Source organism: Neltuma alba, unplaced genomic scaffold (genome assembly GCF_004799145.2).
Source record: "Neltuma alba isolate B1F8T4 unplaced genomic scaffold, ASM479914v2 tig00001800_pilon, whole genome shotgun sequence".
NCBI lineage: Eukaryota > Viridiplantae > Streptophyta > Magnoliopsida > Fabales > Fabaceae > Neltuma > Neltuma alba.
This window is the reverse complement of record NW_021632621.1, coordinates 34700-45139: the sequence shown is the minus strand read 5'-3', so window position 1 is coordinate 45139 and position 10440 is coordinate 34700. Positions and strand designations below refer to the sequence as shown.

Here is a 10440-nt window from a genome sequence, read left to right as displayed (position 1 = left end):
TATGTTCCAAAATAAACTGTTCCCCTATCAAGATTCCAAATCGAACTTCTGGAACATTAATTCGGTTCAGACTTGTGCAAACACTGTTTAATATTAGATTAAAAATGTAGAAGTATATATGAGATTTCACATAGCTATACATCATTGATTTGAAAAAAGGTGCAATTAAATGGAAAGCTTCTTCGCACAGCTTTTCCACATGGCATCTGTCAATAATTAATCACAAAGTCAATGATTAATCACAAATTCAAGTCAACGAATTAAACATGCTTGTAAACATGGTTTGCGGCATAAATTTGATCAAGATCTACACCAAGATTGTCCCTGACACTATCTGCAAAGCAATTTGCTTCACAAACACTGCTGCCATGAAACTTTATGGTTTTGAATCTTTCATGCATTTATGTGGATAAATGTAAATTAATCTTTTGTGAATGACTGTCGATATTCCTGAGGAGAATGGGAATAATGTTCCAGTTCCTTTGCGCATTGAAAGAGAGAAATATGAGCATGATGTAGCCCGTGGTAGGACCATTATGGCTAAGTTGATCAAGTTGAGAAATAAGGGAATCAAGTAATCAATTGAGTGGAATTCCAAGGAGCAACCAATTGGAGTCAATCGTAGCAAATTTATTAGTTTCATTGGTACTACAGTTCGAGATAGAGTCCCTTGTACATTTGCGGATTGGAGAAGAGTCCTGAATCAGTATAAGAACTTAGTTTGGAATGAAGTGGAGGTAAATTATTAATTACTCTAACATTCTTACTATTTTTCTTATAAGATCACACTTCAACCAATTAAATATGGTTTTTTCTTGCAGTCTTGTTTTGTTATTGATGAGACTCGAAAGATGTATGTGCTGATGAAAGCTGGCACTCTTCTAAGAAAGTTTCGTGCTGATCTGATCAAATACTACATAAGAGATGATAATGAGAATATCATCCCAACACCACCAAGTTTATATGATCGGATCATCAATCAAGAACAATGGGATATCTTTTTGGAGTCACATACAACTGAGCAATTTTAGGTAATAATACACTTTTCCAACTGTAATTTATATGTAATTAACATATATTAATATTAATAATTTTCCTCTAAACAGGAATTAAGTGACAAAAATCGGACCCAAGCGATAAGCATGAAATATCGCTATAGACAAGGACGAATAGCATATGAACAAATGGAGCAAAAACTGATATATGCACTAATAATTGCTTCATATGTATAACATTTATTAGAATAATTTTTAACTTTAAATAATTCTAATATGTAGATAAAGGAATCAAATTTAGATGCTACACAATTATCACGACATGTGTTGTGGCTGGCTGGTTGCACTAACAAAAAAGGTGAAATTGTTCATGATGAAGTTAGAAGGGTTGCAGAGTATTGTGTAAGTATTATATATTCCATTAAGTAGTTTTTATTTAAATGATTCTATTTCATAAGAAATTTTATCATTCTTTTTTTTTGCTAGCAATCAATCACACAAGAATAACCAGATGAAACCCAACGTATTGGACGTGATGATTTGCTTAGTAGAGCATTAAATGTCCCCGAAGTTCCTGGTCGTGTTTGGAGTGTTGGTTTTGGAGTGACACCGACATCTTATTTTGGACTCCAAAAGCGCTACAGCAGAAATGGGATTTCACAACTAAAAGAGGAAATGAATTCTTTCAAGTAGCAAATGCAGGAACAATTTTTTGAACAGACTCGTCTATTGCAACAAAAAAATATGGAATTAATGGACCAATTGCAGTGTTACATGCAACATGGGGTGGGACCAAGTATTCGCACATGCGATGGACTAAGCATAAAGCACTACAAAAAAATATGTTAATTCTAGCGGTTAGAGTGTTACATTTCTAGAGGTTTTAACCGCAACAAATAACATTTGTAGCGGTTAAGGAAACCGCTAGAAAACAGGTGCAAGAAAAAAATTTCTAGTGGTTATCGCAACCGCTACACATCATGGTCAAAACGATAGAAAATTTCTAGCGGTTCCGAACCGCTAGAAAATATCTGAAGGAGACACATTACTAGCGGTTATATAACCGCTAGAAAATTTTTCCCGGAAAAAATTTCTAGCGGTTTTATAACCGCTAGAAACCTGCTAAACGAAATCCATTTTGCCGGGAATTAAATAATTTCAGTAGCGCGCGAAAATTACTAGCGGTTATAGAACCGCTAGAAATTTTTGGGAAATTAAATTTTCACGCCAATTGAATTTTAAGAATGGCGGGAAACTTTTCTAGCGGTTAAAAACCGCTAGAAATTTTGGCGCAAAATTTAAATTTGACGAAATATTTCTAGCGGTTCGGAACCGCTAGAAATGTTTACCGTGCCAGAAAAAAAAATTTATGGTTTTTCATATTATAATTTTAAAAACCATTAAATAAATTATTTTGAAGAATTTTTGTTAATTTGTATAATTAGTTATATGTTACATTTTATATATTCAAATTTTGTAATAAAAAATATGTAATTAAATTATGAATGTGTCAAAAGAAGTGAATTTAATCTAATAAGATAATTTAATTGAATATTTAATAAGATAGTTGAATTGAAGATGATATATTTTGGAATATTGAACCTATAGTATTAGGTTGATGAGTATTTGAATCAGTTGAGGAGGGCATGACAAATGTGGAGAAGAAAAATCTGAAAGGAAAGGAGAAATAAATATGTTAGTAAATTTTAAATAAAAACAAATAAAAGATACAATGAATTATAAAATAAAATTTACTTACCATAGAGTAAAGAGAAAAAAACCACAATATGAGATAGTAAGAAAAAAAGAGAGAATTATGAAGAAGAATAGGAGAGGAAGGAAAAGAGATGGAGTAAATGAATGTAGAGAAGATATGGTATTTATAGAGATCAGCGACACATTTGTAGCGGTGTTTTTGTAGCGTTTTATAACATTTTGTAGCTGTTATTCATTTTCTAGCGTATATATAAGCGCTAGTAATTAGTAGCGGTTATATGTGTAGCGGTTATTAACCGCTAGAAATTTAGTATTTTTTATTTTTAAAATCTGAACGAATTTTAATTTACAGGTATGTATTTTGTAGCGGTTATGAACCGCTACAAATGAAAATTTTTTTATTTTTAAAAAAATTTTACGAATTTTAATTTATACATATGTATTTATGGACGAAAAATTTGTTAAATAATTTATTTTGGATGCTGCTACTCTCCATCATCATCCGGCCTGAAAGGACATATTTTAAAAAAATTTGTTAAATTTATGTTGTATTTGGAAAAAATTAGTAATTAGTAGTTAATTATTTAAATAATTTAAGAAAAGACGTGTACTTGATAAGTGGCAAATTATCATCTCCTTGAGGAAAGAAGTCTTCAAAATTTGAGGGTTGGAAGGGTTCAATGTCGTAAATAATGTCACCATCACCCATATCGTAAAGATCCCGTGGCTTGAGGTGAACGACCATATTCCAGTCTTTATGTTTCTCGTCCTCGACATAGTAAATTTGGTGTGCCTCAGAAGCAAGGATATATGGCTCATCATCTTCAGATGCCCCCGTATGAATAAGTCTAGAGAAATTGACTGAGGTGATGCCCAAATGGTCAGTAGCGAGTCCCCGTGAAGTTGTCGTATTTGCCCAAGAGCATTTGAACAGTGTCACGGTGAAAAGCTGGTAAGTCAACTCAATAATGTCAATTAGCTTTCCATAGTAAGTGACGCCTCCAAAGCGCATATCGCCATCACTACTGCTAGCATAACATCTCGTTCCGAATGTCCCGCAAACTCCAGAGTTTTGTGTGAGCAATCCCTGATCACGTCCAACCGTACAGAACTTGAAGCCGTTGACATTGTACGCGGTAAACCTTCGTGCATGGTCTAACGGACCGAGAGAAAGAGCTCTGAATTCATCTGTGTATGGGCTGTTGTCATTACGTATTCGACGTGTAAACCAACTGGGAAACTCTTTGTGGACTCTTTTATCAATGTCAGCAGAACGCGCACGGCCCCGTAGCTGACGCCTGAGATAACTCCTAAACTCACTATAGTAAAGTGTAATTTGTTAGAAGAGTCAGTAAGAAACAAATATAAAGTGTAAAGCATAAGGATAGTTGTACTTTAGTTCCTAAAATCCCTCTTCTTCCAGTAAATTTTCCCAAGTTTTTTCTCTACTTAATTTTTAATTTCTTTAAAATTTCTTCTTTATTGACTTCATTTTTTTTTTGGTAGGGAAACTCAAATTGCAAGCTGCATTTAGATCAGTCTTTTAAACATGCAGTTGCTGTAGGCGTTGTCTACAATAATGGTAATGAAATTCTCCATGATTCACCATTGCCTCAGAACACACTCCATGTAAAGATTGATGTTTGCACCAATGAAGATGCTCAATTACCATTTCCTACTTCGGATGAGCAAATAATGGTGAAAGATGTAGTGGGTGCTTTCGTTGCATGGCCTATAGGTCTCATTGAGCCATTTAAAAAGGTAATAAAGTTACTTCTCCTTCTTCTTCTTCTTCTTCTTTTTTTTTTTTTTACTTTTTCATGTATCTTATTAGAAATATTTGATCATGCAGTTGCTGTAGGCGTTGTCTACAATAATGGTAATGAAATTCTCCACGATTCACCATTGCCTCAGAACACACTCCATGTAAGGATTGATGTTTGCACCAATGAAGATGCTCAATTACCATTTTTTACTCTGGATGAGCAAATAATGGTGAAAGATGTAGTGGGTGCTTTCGTTGCATGGCCTATAGGTCTCATTGAGCCATTTAAAAAGGTAATAAATTTACTTCTTCTTCTTCTTCTTGTTTTTTTTTTTTTTACTTTTTCGTGTATCTTATTAGAAATATTTGATTTAGTTTAATGATTTCTATAGCTTACACAACAAAGGAGCAAACAAGTTCAATTGGTTGGCAGCAACTCAAAGGGTTCAACAAGTATATCGAAAAAAAAACACTCAACAAGTCAAATAGGTCAAAAACAAATTACCTCATATCGTAATCAATTGGAATTGATTGCACCTAATTTTTTTCGAAAAGAAAATGGTATTCAAGTGGAGTTTGATAAGGACATCTACAACACAAGTGATATGTTTGATAATATTGATTGGGATGTGCTAAATGACATACTTCATCATAGATGGCTTGGTGCTACGACTATTAACATTTAGATTAGGTATTTCATCATTCCTATTATTTATCATTTAATGTTATTAGTTTTAATCTAATTATTTGTTTTTACATGAAAGCACTTGTATCATGACATATTGATGGACACTGAGAGATTAGTGCAATTTTCATTTATCAATCCCTATATGATAGGCCAACTTATTGGAAACAATGACATTGATTTTCAATCTAATATAGTTAACGAGTATTTCTCAGCAAAAGCAACTCATAATATGTTATTTCTAGCATCATTCAATACGGGGTAAGTCATTGGCTGTACTCTTATGAGTTATAATATTTGTTAATCATCTTACTACTTTTGATTTAATTAAACAATTTTTAAAAAAATTTAGGCAACATTGGATATTGATTGTGATCAATCCAGCGGCACCTTTGGGTTCCCTTATTTACTATTTGGATCCTTTAGAGCATGGTCAACCAAGAGACCATCCTGATATGATGCGGTTGTTTAATAGGTAAGTGTTTGCCCATGCTTGGGTACATGTGTATATTTGTATGACTAAATAACCAATTTAATCTCAGTTTCATTTTATTAGTGCGTTGATTGGCTTTCAAAGTTCTGTTGGATTGAGTTATTCTAAAGCTACTGACACCTTCAAAAGCTATGTGTGGAAGAAAATTAAAGTATTTATTTAAATTCTTAAGTTTTGAAAATAAATTATTTGCATTCATAAATTGATTTAACTATTTGACGATATTGTTGCAGTGCCCTTTCCAACCCAATACTAATGATTGTGGTTATTATATTATGAGATTCATGAAAGATATTATTACTTATGATCAAATTTGTATTCCCAACGATGTAAGTAGTTTTATTTTCACTTTATATTGTTTATTAACTCTAATTATTGTCTAATGCTTAATTTTTAGTTGTTTTAATTGGCTATGTAAATTATTGAGCAGTATTATGAAGATGCTCGTTGCACAAACTACACTGACAAGCAAGTAAATGAAGTCATTGAAGAGTGGTGCAGATATGTGTTCGAACAATTCTTTATATAAAGTGAATAGTTGCTTTTCTTCTATGATTCGACTTTATGCTGTTGTTAATATATATAGTGGTAATGTAAGTTTGTTAATTTAATTAGCTATGTTATTTTGAGAATTTTAATGTATGTATTTGATCTCTAAATTTTACTGGCAGTTGAGAAATTTTTGTATAATTAAGTTCTGTAAATGTGGTTTTGGAAATGCTTAATTACTTAACATAGCGTTTTCTTAAGGAACCGCTATAGGAAGTATAATTTCTTTTTTATGAAAAAAATCTTTTGTAGCATTAAGCGCTACAGGAAGTAAATTAATTTTTTTTCTTTTATAAAACACACTTATGTAGTGCTTTCTCAGGAAAACGCTACAAGAAGTGTTAAATTTTTTTTTTTTTTCAAAAACACTTTTGTAGCATTTTCTTGGTGCACTTTTTAACCTTTTTAGACTTTTATGCTTACTTTACAAAGTAGATGACAATTTTCTCACCCCACGAGAATAGCATCTGGTGGCATGGCCTGCATATGAATGTCTTCCACGAATTACATCAGTTGATCTATTCTCGTTGAAAAGTTGTTATCTTTAAGATGATTTTGGACCATTTACTAATTTTACCTGAGAGATCGAAGTTGAGTAAATGAAGAAATGTTTTATCTTTCATTATCCTAAGGATGCATTTCTATGTTTCTCAGTGACTTTTTAATCCACTGTTATTTGGCATGGGTTTTTGCCAATATTTTATGACTTGTCTCCGTTCTCCTCTTGCTACTCTCATTATTCATAAATTTTGTATTACACCAGCAGGTTCTTGATACCCGTAAAATTCCACTTTACTCATTGGTTCATTATCTTTAGTCATTTATTCATCTGTTGTATTTCAGTTCACCTATGATAAAGGACATGTACTCGTACCAGCAGATTTTCTTGATACCTATGAAATGCCACTTTAATTATTGTTTCATGATCTCTAGTCATTTATTTATTTCTTGTATTTCAGTTCACTCATGTTAAAGGACATGTATTTGTATCGGCTCATTTGGCAAATGAAGTGAAGAGCCCACTTCACATTATGGATGTTGTTCTGAGTCAAGGGTTCCAGGACATGTCAGACAGGACCTATAATACGTTAAGTGGGTTTCCTGTTGTCAATAGATGGAAAAGCTGGGCAAATTTCAAAAAGTTAAGTAGTATGAATCTGATGGATGAGCCTAGAGTGATTCAGTTACTAGTGACGGTTGAAGATACAGGAATAGGAATTCCTTTGGATGCACAAGACTGTATATTCATCCCTTTTATGCAAGCTGATAGTTCCACCTCACGAACATATGGTGGGACTGGAATAGGACTGAGCATTAGTAAACGTTTAGTCGACCTCACGAGAGGAGAAATTGGATTTGCAAGGGAACCTAGCATTGGCATTACGTTTTCTTTTAGTGCAACTTTCAGGATGCCAAAAGCCTCATCTCTGGATACAAAGTGGCAGCAGTGCAACGCTTTTGTTTCAGAGTTTCAAGGATTGAGAGCACTTGTGGTGGATAGAAGAAGAATCCGTGCTGAAGTTACAAGACATTATCTGCAGAGGATGGGGATGTCTGCGGATGTTGCTTGTAGTCTTAACTCAACATACTCCTATCTATCTGGTTCTTCCAACAAGAGGTAATTTTGCATTTGCCATTTGAATTTATATTAAGGTCATCTGAATTTTCAAAAAAGAATGGTTGACATTAGATCACTATCAAAGCACGTTATATGAGTGTTATTATTCCAAAGGTACCATGCAAAGCATCATCAGGGAATTTTGTGTATGAGCAATTTACTTAACATATAATTGTAGAATATGGATTACACATGATTTCTGGAGCAGAGAGAACAAAATGAGCAATTTGCAAAACAAATTAAGATACCATGTTCAAACTGCTACATGTTTCGGATGGGAAGTGAATCTTGCATGTTAATATGATTTTTTTTTTTGGTAGTCTCATGAAAGCAATTGTTTATTTTTGAAAAGTGAGACCCTTTTTTTTTAGCAGAGGAGGTGATGTCATTAATTTTGATTTGCCATAAAGTACACATGAAAGGTTTTAATATCTGGAAACATGCGTTAGAAGTCAATTTTTGAAAGTTTTGTACTCGTGAATTCATTGCTGTGAAATGTTTTGCTAAATGTTACTTGTATTTTCTCAGTATTTCTCAACAGTTGGAGATGATTCTAATAGACAAGGATGTCTTGGATAAAGGAAGTAATCTATTGTATGTCATCAAGAAACACAGGCAGAAAGACATCAAAAGAGACCTGAAATGTTTTCCCAAGATTTTCCTCTTGGCCAACAACTTTAGTCCTGATGAACGTGGTGAGCTAAAATCTGTTGGTGTTGTAGATAATATTCTAATGAAACCTCTTCGGTTTAGTGCTTTGATTCGCTCCTACAGAGAAGCCCTTGGAAGTGAGAAGAAGCAAATAATTAGAAAGAAAGAACCAAACCTTGGGAACTTGCTAAGACAAACATATTTTGGTGGTTGATGGCAATGCGGTGAACAGAAAAGTAGCAGAAGGTATGCTACGAAGACATGGGGCAAAAGTAACCAGTGTGGAGGGTGGCAAGGCTGCCTTACAGATACTTAAGCCGCCACACAGTTTTGATGCTTGTTTCATGGATCTCTAAATGCCAGAAATGGACGGGTAATTGATCTGTCTATTCATAATCTCCTGCTTTGATGATTCTTTCAGAATGTGAGACACTGTAGTCATCTTTCATACTGTAGAAAACATGCAGGCATATTAGAGCATAATAGTGTAATTAATTTTATGCAAGAAATCAGCATCTACATAATATGTTTTTGCAAATAACCTGCTAGCTATATTTGAACTGGGACTGACTTCTGCTGAGAGCCTGACAGCTGCACCATTGACCTCTGAAGGTATCTACATAATCCATGACTTGTGGAGTAGAAAATATTATGTAATTATGGTCTGACTTTGTATTTAACAACTTAATATAACCACTTTCTTGGAGAAATGGTATAAGCAATTTTCAATTTGTCAATAACTTTACATTGACAATTCCTCTGTCTAGGATCGTTAAATATCCTCCTTTCATTAGGGAATTTTTCATATGATCTCATGGACCAAGATTCTTATAAAGCTATCAATTAATTTCTATTTGAATGTTAGTTTGAGGATGAAAAGATAAATAAATATTCATTCTGGCCTTAGATCGTCCTGTAAATGTGGGTTCCACATCCTGCTAGGGGTGTCTCCTTTACACAATGGAGAGGATCCATCTGCAACCTTAGCTTGATGAACAATTTTATATTGATTCCTAATATTTCTAAGATTGTTCAGTATGTTGGGTGGCCACTTAGCAGATGTTAGAAATATGATAGATTCTACATTCTTTTCTAGTTAGGATCTCACAGAGCAGGATTCCTGACTAAGCTAAATTTTAGAAATATTCTTGTCATTTGCAGATGTGAAGTGACCAGACAAATCCGCTATCTGGAGGAAGAGTTAAATCAAAAAATTGCACGTGGTGAAGCAGCAACAGAGATGCTTGGTAATGTGGCTTATTGGCACATGCCGGTATTGGCTATGATAGCTGATATAACTCAAGCTTCAATCGAGAAGTGTAATAGGTGTGGGATGGATGACTATGTCTCAAAGCCATTCGAATAAGAACAGCTCTATGAGGCAATGGTACGTTGCTTTGGGTCTGGTCGATGAGTTGAAATTACCACCAAGTCATGAGGCCATCCTGTTTGCAATGATAGACTGATCTCTCTGTCTAGCATGTCTTCAATCAAGAATATAACGACCAGCAACAGAGAGCTAGCTCATGTATACTTCCCAGCTAAAAGTCCTGTCCAGATGTAGTAATGGTTGTAAACAGTTTAAAACAAGACATGGCATGGCCTCAAATGTGTGGCCTTGTTCATTGTTACACCAAGTGATGTGTTCTATCTTTATTCCTTCAATTTACTTGTGCTTTATACATAATAAAGGAACCAACCAGCCACCAATGAACTTTGACTTAACTGATATGGGACGAAGGATCTAGGTTTGAATCCCAGCTGGAGCCTAATGAACCAATAAAAAGAGAAAACTTTGAGGAGCCATCTGGCTCATTGTCTTTGAAATCTGAAATACAGATAAAATTTGGTTCAATCCGGTTTTACACTCTACATATCGCAATTTGAATGAATCTTCAACGATCCAAAAAGTATTTTACCATATAATAGTTCAATGATCCAAACTCATTGATGGAAGTTTACTTTTTA

General features: G+C 33.9%; 1 pseudogene; it reads left to right on the top strand.

Moving 5' to 3' along the window:
* Window positions 1–434: 434 nt before the first annotated feature.
* Window positions 435–9886, top strand: LOC114711826 (histidine kinase 2-like; annotated as a pseudogene).
* Window positions 9887–10440: the final 554 nt, after the last annotated feature.